Raw genomic sequence first — 12,245 nt, 5'->3', positions numbered from 1 at the left:
CTACTGCTTATTTCACAAAAGCTTGTTGAGTCACGTGCTCTGAAGGGTACCTGGCGTGGAGAGGGATTACATATTCCACACCAAGATGACAGAAAATGCTTTAAATTTTTAGCTTGGCTTTTTTTGAGAACAACTAAATCTTCATTGATTTTTCTAGAGATCAAGGCTGAACATACGTAACTGGAAAGAACGGCCCCAGGGAGAGCAGAAAAAAGAAATGCATGACACTTTACATTGATTTAGCCTGTTATGTTCTGCTGGACAAACAGGATATAGCCAGAAGAGCCATTACACATCACTGTTTCCAAAGATGGCCTTGATATTTGCAAGTACTTACACACAATTACAGCTTTAAGTACAGTAACAAGTGGTAGAGCTTTGCCCTTCCCTCTTTATCTTTTAAGTAATAAAATTACACACAGTGCTTCTGAGTCATCCAAAGAAGCCTGAAGAGGTGGGCAGAGCATCACTATCTTCCCATTTGTAGGGAAGGTACCAAAAGAGTGGAGAGAAAAAAAACGTAGCAGCTATGAAGAAGAAGGAGGAAGGCTTTTCCATACAGACAAGATGCTCTTCTGGTTCTTACTACCTGTTGGGAGCTGAACTTTCCAAAATCATTTTAACTCCCAGTTCCTGGGGAACACATTCAAGGTGTTGCCTGAACACCAAAGAAGAAGAGTTTGAATTAGGCTTTACCATTTCCAGCTTCACATTTTGGGCAGTGAAGCACAACCAAATCAACCAGCTGTCGAAAATCTCTCCTGAACAGAAGGAATTATATGACTATTAGTTAAGATCCAATCAGTGATTTTAGAGAAGTTGCCACCATCAAGTTCTCATGTCACTTTTTGTTCCCAGTGGAGAAGGTGTGAACTCAAGTTGCTTTTGACTTGATAAAAATCTATTCAGGGGTCGGGGACTGGAAACACTGCACATATCTCCCAGAGGAGCAGTACATTTGCTTTCAGCCCAGAAAACCTGAGAAGTCCTAGTTAGGACTTACCTGAATCACTGCTTCTCAAACTTTTATGCAGGTAGCCTCACCTCTGTTTTTACTTCTTGATTCCTTTATGGGCTTTCAACCCTATTCCATTTCCAGGATCATGAACAACTTCGTGTCTTACTTCCTTACTTCTCACTCCTTTTTTCATTCTGGAAGTCTAAGGACGTGCTCATGACTTGAGGATAGATCAGTAATCCATATACTGAGCGCCCAGATTCTGCACAGCTTTTTCCATACTGCTAAACAGTGGAGACTAGATGAGTAATTCTGGAGACTAAATATTGCTGGAGACATACCCCAGCCTCAATGCCGTGCTGCTCTGGGTGTTCACAACCCTCAGGGCTAGTCCTTCTGTAGGAGATTTCTCTTGAAAAGTGATAGCTGAAGACATCCAGATTGGAGCCAGGGAATGAGCTCAGAGTGTGGACAACTGCTTGGGGGATTCAGTACCTGAGCTGTCTCGTTGGGTCTCTTCTACTCAGTAAAGTAGGTACATCCTTTAAAGACTGGTTGTTCTTACACCTTTAGTCCATTTACATGTTTTTCACAGAAGCAAGTGTGGCCCCAGGCCAGCAAAGACATCTATATCTTAGACAAAGGTAGCAAGTTCTTACTGGACAGCCTGGGCAAAGTGTAGTCAAGTAAGAGTCACTTGAGCTTGAGTGAAAATACCACTGGGGTTCAACTTCTGCCTGGGTAGAAGTCAGAAGATGAGGGAAGTCCCAGATTACCACCTGATCCATCTCCTGATTGACCCAATTCAACCGTGCCCTTCTCTGTAGACTGTACCTGAAAATGAACGGATGGATGAATGAATGGATGGATAGATAGAGGAACAGAAAACATATTTGATGTGTTAATTGCCTGAACTGCTAAATTCCCTGGGTTGGTTTCTGTCCTTCTTAGTTCCTCCTGAGCTAGAGCTGTCAGGAAGATGGCAGAAAATGGGAAGAGCTAAGATAATGTAAAGTTATGGTCACATTTGTCACAGTTGCCTTTGAAATGGATACCACAAAACATGTGGTGTAAGTACACTTATGCCTGGATCTAGTCTCCAGGACTTTCTGTCTAGTGGGTAAGTTCCACCAAATTCCCTTTTGACTCAGTAAAATCAGTAATTGCTGTCCCCAGCAGTATCATACTCACCCACCTTTTGGCCAGCAGTGCTTCCACAGGTATTTCCCAGCAATACACCTGCATTGCACACTTGCCTCTCTCTCTTTTCCAGATAAATGAGGACTGTGCCTCTGTTTCATTCTGGGGACATTTGTGGGATGAGTGTGAGGACCCTGGGTATCAACTCAACTTTGGCCAAGGATTGTATTTAAGGTCAAGCCCTTGCCCATGGTCCCTGCCTGAGCCCCAGACAGTGAATGCACACACTCAGGACACAAAAACAAGAGCCCAGGATATTTTGACCTGATTGCTGATGTGAAGTATTTGCAGATCTGTGGAACAAAGAGTTCTCCTATGCTTTGTCTCCATAAGGGTCCCCTTCAATTACCTGCACTGGATGCTGTGACACCTCAGCTTATGTAACTGCCTGAAGTATATACCTGTAGGGCTGCTGAGTTGCTGCTCCTCTGCCACAGCTGTGGAATCCTGCTTTTGTTGGACCTCTGTGCAATAAAGGCTTCATTCACTCTGTAGTGCTATTGTTCCTTTCCAAGTGGCTCTTAGGTTTCCTCTCCCTTAGTGCACTGCTGCAAGACCTTTATAAAAGATAAAAGACAACTGATTCATTGTTTGCTAACAACTCCTGCGTTGTGAAGCGGCTGAACACTTGGTCTCCAACACTTTTTCATCACTGTGGGCCTGGCTTGGCCCTCTCTGGAGCCAGCAGGACTTTATCTTGATGTGAATTAAACCTCAGATGCTGTGGCTGATATCAGTAAGTAAAAAAAGGACAAGCCTGGTGTTCAGAAGTATTGTATAGAATAGACAGAAGCACACTTGCTTCAGAGCTGGGGATTAGGAATTCTGGTCAGTGGGGCTGATCTTGATGTTCACAGCCATGGGTTGCCCTCCCAGAAGTGATGCTGTGAATTAGCACACTTTTCCTGCTGGGTAATGGTCTCTGCTGTAGAAGAGTCACAATGTGGTTCATGAGCAAGCAATTGTATGTAATATTTATGAATCTGTAGTGTATTTATCATCACAAGTCTGCTAAAGGAAGTATTGGGCAGGCAATGATAAAGGCCAAGGAACTGACTGATCTAATTCTGCAGCCTGAACTGCTTGGCATAACTTTAACTGGAACTAAGGGTTTTGGTGTCAATTCCCTCTCCTGACAGTGTCACCAGCTGTAAGGTTCCTACGTCAAGCTATCAATCCCTGTTTATTCAGATGGCTGGCTGCTTCTCTGGGCAGAGATCTCCTGGGTTCCCAGGTTAGCTTCCCAAGCTTCTTAACATTCATAAGTTCCTGACAAGTGGCCTTTGTGCATATATAGTGGATCTGCTGCTTCCCTGACATTGGAGAGCAACTGTGCTAGTGTTGGTGTATGGAATGATTTGAAGGGGGTCCCTGGCAGTCTTGTCTGCAATTGTTTTGAATAATTTAGTAAAGCTGACCAAGATTTGGGAAGGACATCTAGGTGACTTTTAAGGTCCCTTCCAATCCAAACCTTTCTAAGAGTCTGTGATTTCCATGCAGTTTTCAACTATTTCATCAGACTTAAGTCTACTTTATTGATTGCAAAGCATGAATGTTCATTGATTTGACTGAATTGGCCTGTTTCACAAAAAGCCTGTGGTTTTGGAAGAGCTTCTATCTTTTAAGGACTGCTCTATGTTTTATAGCTTCTCCTCCTGGGCTGCATACTCCAGCCACTGTTACTAGACCGGCAGCAGTTTGCATGCAGCACCTGCTGAGATGACCCAATGACTCTTGGACAAGGAACCTGGTAAGGTTTTGCTCTCAGCTTCTCTAGTGCACCTCTGCCCATGTGATTTTCTTTTTTTTTCTTTTCCGTAATTAAGTGTAGTCATAATAAATACATCAGGCATAAAACAATCTCCTACCTCATAAAAGGTATCCAGGTAAATTGCCCATGTTTGTGTGGGAGTGTTTTCTTTTTCACTGGCAAAGTTTCCTTATAAGGAGTAGTAACAATGAAGATTCTGTTAAAGAAAAATGTGTATTGAAGGTTTACTATTTCCCTGGTTTTCTGTAGAATGATTTACGCAAAGCTGTGAGTCACCAGCTGAAGTTCAGCGTCTGAAATTGCTGGCAGAGTAAATTAATTTTGTGCATGAGAGATCAGTAATCTGCATGCATTACAGTCAATTCATAATTGCTTTAAAATCACATGGCAAATGATTATAATTAGGACAGGAGCTGTTCAAATCAAGAACAAAAGAAGGCCAGAACCTAAATCTATTCATTGCTACATTTCTCCTCCTTGAAGGTTTATGAAAGACATCCCAACTCCTAACTGGAAAGCACAGTGGAAATCATTACTGCCCCTTCCAGCTGCAGTGGTGTTGTCAGTGAATTTGGCAGAAATGCTTGTGAAGTGCAACATTTAGTACATGTCACAGGGACCTAGGCATAAAGGCCTAAAATAGGGCAGGTCTTGAGAGCAGTAACTTCATTGTCCTGCCTGGATAGTTGACCCTACCTGGAAAATTGAAATGACCTCTGTCTATGAGTGTTCTGTCTCCTCCACACCCAGGCTCTGCAACATCTATCACTACAGACCTTCCTCTAAGGGGTTCTCTCTTTAGAAGCAAGGAAGAGTCATCTATATGTAAAGGGAGTATCTCCAAAGGTGAAAGATGCCTCAGGAAAGTACATGTCATTCTTGAAAAAGGTTACTATCCATTAGCCCTACACACTGCAGGAGGCCTGAGACCATGGCTAAGTGACTAGAAAAAAGCAGAACAGAATGAAATCTTGAAAGGAGATATTCTGCTGGTAGAGGCTAAAACCAACACAGAGGCACCCTACCTCCACCCTCAGCCCCCCATACTGATAGTGCAGAGACAGGAGTGTGAGCTGAGCCTACACAAGCCCCAGCAGCCTGACTGGGAGCTCTTGCCACAGCCCCCATCTCACTGGTGGTGCAGAGGCACAGTCCCTTCCTGCAAGGTGCTCTGTGCCCCAGCACACGATGGGAGATGGCACATCTCCTGGCAAGGCCAGGAGCTGAGGGAGACGGGGAAAAACCTCGAACACGTGTGAGGGGGTGATGCAGCACATCAGCATCTGAAATATTACCCAGGGTTTTGAAACCATCTGAGCAAAGACAAGGTTTAAGGGGGACTTCACTGCAAGCTGTGGTTTTTGCCTCTGGTTATTTGTGCTTCATCCATGCACAACGGGCCAGGTGGGAGGCAGTGCCCACGCAAATGGTGGGCTGTGGGACAGCACGGCCCCACTGCTGCCAGCAGACAAGCTCCCCCAGCCCCATGGGAGGGCAAAACTTTCTGAAGATAACTCCGCTCAGGAGAAGGATGCTGACTCCAAAATGCGTAGGCATAACTGATTGAAAGAAGTGAACTCACACAGTTTACAGCAGCTGGTACAGATCATCATTTAACTGAATCAGAACAGAGCAAAAGCTTCCTACTCCAGAAATCCAGATGAATGTGATTAATTCCTGTGAAATTTTATTATCAACAGGTTATATTTGGTCTTCATTTGAAGATTTGTGTAATGGTCTTTTTTTGCAAGGTCAGCAGTTGTGCCGTGCCTGCTTTCTCACCAGTCTGGAAATCCCTAGCACTCTGTGCACCTTGGCACACACACGTGACACAGAGCTGCTGTTTTGGCAAGGTCAGTCCAAGGAGTGAGGCCATGGCCATTCCCTGCATGAGATGGGGACCATTGCCAACCCCACTGCTGGTGTATGCAGAGGTGGAAGACCCATTGCTCAGCATCCCAGAGATGCCAAGACTCTGGCATCTTAGTATAATTTCTGTTCTTAAACACAACTTCCATCAAACACACACACCCAAGAGAGAGCTATTATTTTCTCTTCACAGGTGAGAGAGAAATAATATCAGCAGGCAGTTGCTGCTGCCAGGAAAAATAGAATCTTCAAGCTGGGTGGCTGCTGAAGTCCCTCAAGCAAGAAAGTTTTCTCTCCTCTAATGACTTCTGGATGACATAGCAAACCCTCTTACTCGATAGCCTGCAGTTTACATGAGAATTGCTTCAGAATTCCTCTAATGTGTGCTTAAGATGGGATTGATCTGAGGAAGGATTCTTGATTCTCTTGCTAAGGCTCTAACCAGAAGGACTTTCTCCAAGTGACATATCCTAGATCACACCATCCTTTTGCTCTCAGCAAGCCAAAGCAGACAGTGCTCCTGCCTGGAGAATTCAATAACTGTCCTGAATAGCGCAAGAAGCTCCAAGGCCCGGAGACACCATATTTAATACTAGCAATCAAGCCTGCTGTCATGCCCAGATTTAGCCTCCCTTTCAGCCACACAAGAACTAGAGAAAAGAAACTTCAGCAGGATCAGTGCATTTTCACTGATAACAAATCCAGACAATGCAGGATCCAGACTGGTGCTCTTTCAAGAGACATGTGTGAGTCACTAGAGCTGTTCCCAGGATACAAAATGTTTGGAGTGATGACCAGAGGTCAAGGTGCCTTTGCTCTGATGCAGCTCAGCAGCAGTGAGGCCGTGCAATGTGCACCAACTTGGCAGACACAGCTGACGGGGTAGCTATGGAGACATTACTGGTTAGGAATAAATAAGGGTGCTGTCAATCACTAGTGTAAAACCAGATGTTGTGAGATTGCATTTGTGGCTAGCCAGCTGACAAAGTGACAAATCATTTATCTGCAGGAATAGGAGAGTTTGGCATAAAGATGTTTCTTTTGAAATGGCAAAAAAGAAGTCTGATGTGTCTCAACTGATTGGTTAAGAGCAGTTTAAGGCCAGGGGAACAATGGACTGAGATTAAAATCTCTAAGTAAAAAGAGGCAGTTTAGATTTCAGGTGCTTTGAATTTGTGCATTTGTGAATAATTAAGATGATCCTTAAGGGGTTGTGATAGTGTTTTTGTATGTCCCCAGATAAATGTAAAAGAATCTGGCTATCAGTTTAGCCTTTGCACACATATCATGCTCTGCAAACCTGGCAAGTGCAAAGCTGAAAGGGGGCTACACAAAGGCTTCAGAAAGTAAGTCCTCTGAACAGCTGCTGATCTGAGTGGTGGGAAGAGATGTGAGCAGATGGGTACCAACTCATCCTTCTGCCATAAGATGATCTGTGAGCTCTTAAGATAGTTCAAAGTCATATGTCCTAAAGAATTGTTGTTGGGGTGATTGTTCATTGGTGGGATCACATGGCTATCGTTTAGGACCAGAAAGGCTCTTTCCACGGTGGTCTTATTAAAGTCCTGCTGTGCATTTCTCAAGCCTCCCTTGCAAGCCAGACAATGCATCACATTATATTACAACCATGTGCTTTTTACCCTCTTCTTTTTCCCAGGTCTAGGACAAGATTAGTCTTTGATGAGGTATGGTAGTTCTGGAAGAGGGAAATAGTAGTCTAGGTCTGCTTTCATCCAAAACTCACAAGCTTATGTGGTCCCTGTTCATCTACTGGAGAGACCAACAGTCAGTATAACAGGCACAGACAATGAGTTTTATCATGCTGTCTGTAACAGGCAGGTCCTTGTGAAGTCTAGCCATGTTAACAGCATGCACTGGAAACTGGACTTCTGTTTTCTTCTAGAACAGAACAGCAATCTGCATCATAAATGAATGGGATGGGATATCTACATCCCATGTAACAGCAGCTCAGCAAGTGTTTGAAGGGGCTTCTTACAATCTCAGCTGTATCCTTCAAGTCAGTTCAGTATGGCTCAAGCAAACTTGGACAGGACGTGCTGTTACTCACAGGAGCATAAAGGCTGTGATGGGCTGAGGAACAGGTAAGGTAGGAAGCAGCAAGAAATGCTGTGGAGCACTCTGCAACAGCTGGACTTTGAAGGCTGAATCTGACTTAATTTTCTGACTTCCTTTTGATTAGGGAGAAGATGGTTGTGAAGACAACAGCCAAGAAGCAGCCAGACTGGAGAAGGTCTAGCACTGTCTATAGAACCACTGGATGTCAGAGTGCAGTTGGACTCTCATTGACAGAGAGGGGGTGAGACATCAAGCATCATGGAGATATTTGTCAAGGAACACATGTCATTAAAAGCTTATCCTGCAGATGTTCCTAATGCCTCTTCTTACTTGGCATCTAGAAGAAGATTCCTCAAGGATATAAATTATTAACCATATAATGACATGGACACTTAAAAGGATATTCCCATCTGGAGCATCATGAGTTGTAGAAGAAGATGCAAGTCCAGATGTTTATTCATTAGGCACACCATTAGAAAAAGCACAGTGCTCAAATAGGCAGGCTGCTTTATGCAGCATCATGAATTATTAGTCTGAGTTATACAGACTTACAGTCAACTTCCCTGTCTCCTGCCAGCAAGCTTTCCAGTCTCACATACCAACACAGTTCATGTGCAGGGTAGATTTATTGAATTTCTCTCAGCTAGAGACTACCCAGCCTCATTCGTTTTAGTCTTAGGTTTTCTTGGGTGGTAAAGGTGCAGATTTCTACATTTTTGAAGTATGCTTAAGCAATTTCCAGAAAACAGATGCATATCAGTACGTGCTCCAGTGTTACCTAAATGGTCCTTAAGAAATAGACAGCAGATGTTTTAAGGCAGAAAAACCCAGCATTTCACAAACAGTCTCAAGTTCTGTTTATTTAAAGAATGTACTTAATAAGTCCATTGTGAGCATAATCATAAATAAAGTAAAATGGATGCATTTGCCATGACACTTTTAGCTGGGACTTTTCCGGATATGTTTTCTTTGGAGTTCTGTAAGAGTTGAAGACTCAAAAGGTGACCTTCATAATTCATTAATCATCACAAAACACTTCCTTGAGGGAAAGAAATATGAAAGGCATGTGCAGTGCTGAAAGAGGGCAGCTTGATTCACAGCAGATTTGAGAGTCTGGGCTGTGAGCCAGAGGATGATTTTTCTGAAAGATACGGTCCATCCAGCCCCCAGGTGCATGGGGGGTCCATCCAGCCTGGTGTGCATGGTTGTCCCCCCCTCTGGCTTGCCTGTTCCTTCCACCCTGACACCTCCTGCTGGCTCTGCAGAGGTCAGGGCTCACCTCTTTTGGCAGCTCAGCGCTGGGGGATGGTGGCTTGGCTTGTTACTCCAGCTCCAGCTCGGCTCTTATGCTGTCACCTCTGCCAGAGACTGTCCTTGCCTTGCTCTTCACCAGCACAGACCATCTTCTCCTGGGCCTCCTTTTGGTCTCTGGATACACCTATGCAAGTAAACTAGGAAGGGACAGGACACAGGCTTCTGGCACTGGCCTGCAGCTGTCCTGGTGGAATACTTAGCACACCCCCTGGCATGATTTTTAGCCCCAGCAGCCACCCTTCAGTGCAGCAAACACCTGAGCACAGTTCAGCTCCCAAGAGACTCAATGCACACACAGGTGCAATGGGCTGTATGGATCTACACCTGAGCTGTAGGTGCAGGTGGGTTATCCAAGCAAATGCAAACTATGCCATGGACATGTTCACTTCACTCGTACAGTTGCAGGCAATGGGGTCCATCCTTCTGCACTCCCCTCACACTTGGTTGCTCTACAAGCTGTTCTGGGTCAAAGGAAGAATCAAAAGGAGCAATCAGGCATCCCAGAAGAAAATTTCTTTGGGCTCGACAACACAAGATTTGTGAGATCTCAACTCACGAAAAAATAAGCCTGACAGACAGAAGAGTCCAGGTCTACATCACCTTGGAGATGAGACTCCCCTTGCTGTGTATGGGTGTTTCAAGGATCCCAGTTAATTGCTCCACCAGTGCTGGCAGTGCCAGGCCTGGCTGTGCTCACCATGAATAGAGCTATGGCTGCCCACGCCCTCTGTGGCTGTGGCACACACCATTTTTCACCATAGGGCTGCTGGATGCCCTTCATTCTCACCCCACACATCTTCCAGCTCTCTGAGCTGTGTTTGTGGCCATTTCACTGTCTGACTATCACAGATGAAGCATGTTGCAACTCTGGTGCATGTTGCAACTGCTCACGTGGTCTCCTGGAGTTCAAACACGCTGATGCTGTTTTTCCCTCACACCACAGATGTCACATCTTCAAGTCTGTTCTATTTGAAGCAGTCACCAACATCTGTGTGCCTCACCAGTGCAGTGTGCAGCCAGACCTGGAAAGCCTCAGCTACAGATCTGTAGGAGTGGCATTACAGACCAAGGCCCATTCTTGGGCATCTAAGTAAAGCAGATCAGTCTTTAAAGGCCCTCAGCATTGCAGATCTCCCTGATTTTGTCAGTTGTTCACTTAAAAGGAATGAGAATGTGATTAGAATGGTACAACTCTCCATAACTCATCTGGGATAACTCCTTGTTTCCTCAAGCAAGTCTTCTTTTAGCCAGGCTTGCTAAAGAAATGAAGCTCTTGCTATACCACGGTTTAGGCAGAAAAGCATGTGTGCAGGTGTTCCTCCTTATTCCTGCACTATCAAACTGTGGCTGACATAAGCCAATGTGTCCCATTACTTTCACAGAAATAAATGGCTATGTACAGGAGAAAAAGAGACGCTGGGAATGCCTGCATGGGGAAGCAGGAGAAGAGGACCAATGTCTTCACAGATACCAGGGAAGTTTTACAGGTACATTAGGACTTCCATAGCCACTGATAAATGTCTTGGAGCTGGCACAGAAGAATCTAGCGACTCAGCAGAAATCCACCAGGAAACCACCCCACCTACATTCCCACCATAAGTCATATTTTCTCAAGGCAAACACATCGCCGAAACTCTCTTCATCCCTCCACTTGCCCATGTGCTCTTTTTAATCCAGACAAAAAAATAACAAGAATGTGACTTGGCTTGGAGGAACGTGAAGTTGTTCGGGAAAGATACGTAACCCCCAAATGTTTAGGGAGGAGAAGCACAGGTACAAGAGCACATCCAGAGACACTGAGGTGACAGTGGGCAGCAAATCAAACACTTGCAAGAAAACGCACTCTGAACTCTATTCACACACATGCATTTTGCCATGGAAAAATGGGTGAAAATACCTTTTTTAATGGGCTTGATGTAGAATAGAGCCCTCTGGTCCCACTCCAGCACAGCAGCTGAGCAAGGTTTTATTTTAAGGGCACGTGTAATCTCAGCAAATAAAATAGGAATTCTTGTGCGCTTAAAGTTAAGCACAGGTCGAAAATTGCTTCTCTGGCTGTGGGACAGGGTCCTTAACATGCAGGTCACCCTTTCTGCCTTCACAGCTTCTGGGAGTGTACACTGGGTGCTGAGACCACTGTCTCAGTGGAATGACAGAATCCAGAGCAAAGCAGCAATTTCAGAAGACCAGAGTGATCAACTTCTAAGGTAAAATCATAAAGCAAAATAGGGTTTTTCTGACGTAAAGCACAGTGTGTGGGCAGACATAAAAGCAGTCTGTAAATATCTGAGGAGAGTAAACACTGTTGATAGAAAAAAGTTACTTAGGCAAGCACACTGACAATGTAATTAGGGTAAATGAGAGAAAATTAAGAAAAGGAAAATTCAAATTAAATACTATGGGCATATTTGTGAGAGAGTTTAGGCTATGAAACTGCTGTCTACAGTTTTTGCTAACTTTCACAATTCTGCTTCTCATAAAGACATCAGGCTGGAATTGAACAAATTAACATCAATACTCTGGATTTTTAATTTGTTTTAATTTTAATTGGATTGTCTTTGCATCATTCAATGTATCTCTATTACAATCAGGCCACTCAATGTCACCTCTACAAGAAGGAAGAGCCAAATTATGCTCAGAGTATTAGTATCAGTCTTCTTAAATGGTTTTGGGCAAATGATGCTAGAGCAATGGAGATCAGATGCTGTTCCAGGCTGTTCAGATTTAGGTAATGTACTTTGGATGTCCACATATTTTTTCTTTTAATTTTTCAGTGTAAAAGAGCTTGTAATCTATTCACATAATTATTTCTATCATCTAAAAATAGTTGACATTTATTCACACAGCTCTTTTGCATGGTGAAGCTAAAGCACACTGGGATTTTAGTATGAGCAATCTGTTTAAATCTTGTGTGTCAGCAAAGGAGAACCAAAGACTGGTGCCACTGCCTGCAGTGAAGGCAGGCCTGTTGTTACCTGTGGCTTTGTGCTTCAGATAGCTCAGGGCTTCACTTTCACAGAGGATGTGTTGCTGGTCGTTGCTGGTTGTTGCTGATCA

Source organism: Corvus kubaryi, unplaced genomic scaffold (genome assembly GCF_017639235.1).
Source record: "Corvus kubaryi isolate FWS band 111438036 unplaced genomic scaffold, C.kubaryi_AGA036_p1.0 split1-65, whole genome shotgun sequence".
Taxonomy (NCBI): domain Eukaryota; kingdom Metazoa; phylum Chordata; class Aves; order Passeriformes; family Corvidae; genus Corvus; species Corvus kubaryi.
This window is presented reverse-complemented; position numbering follows the sequence as displayed.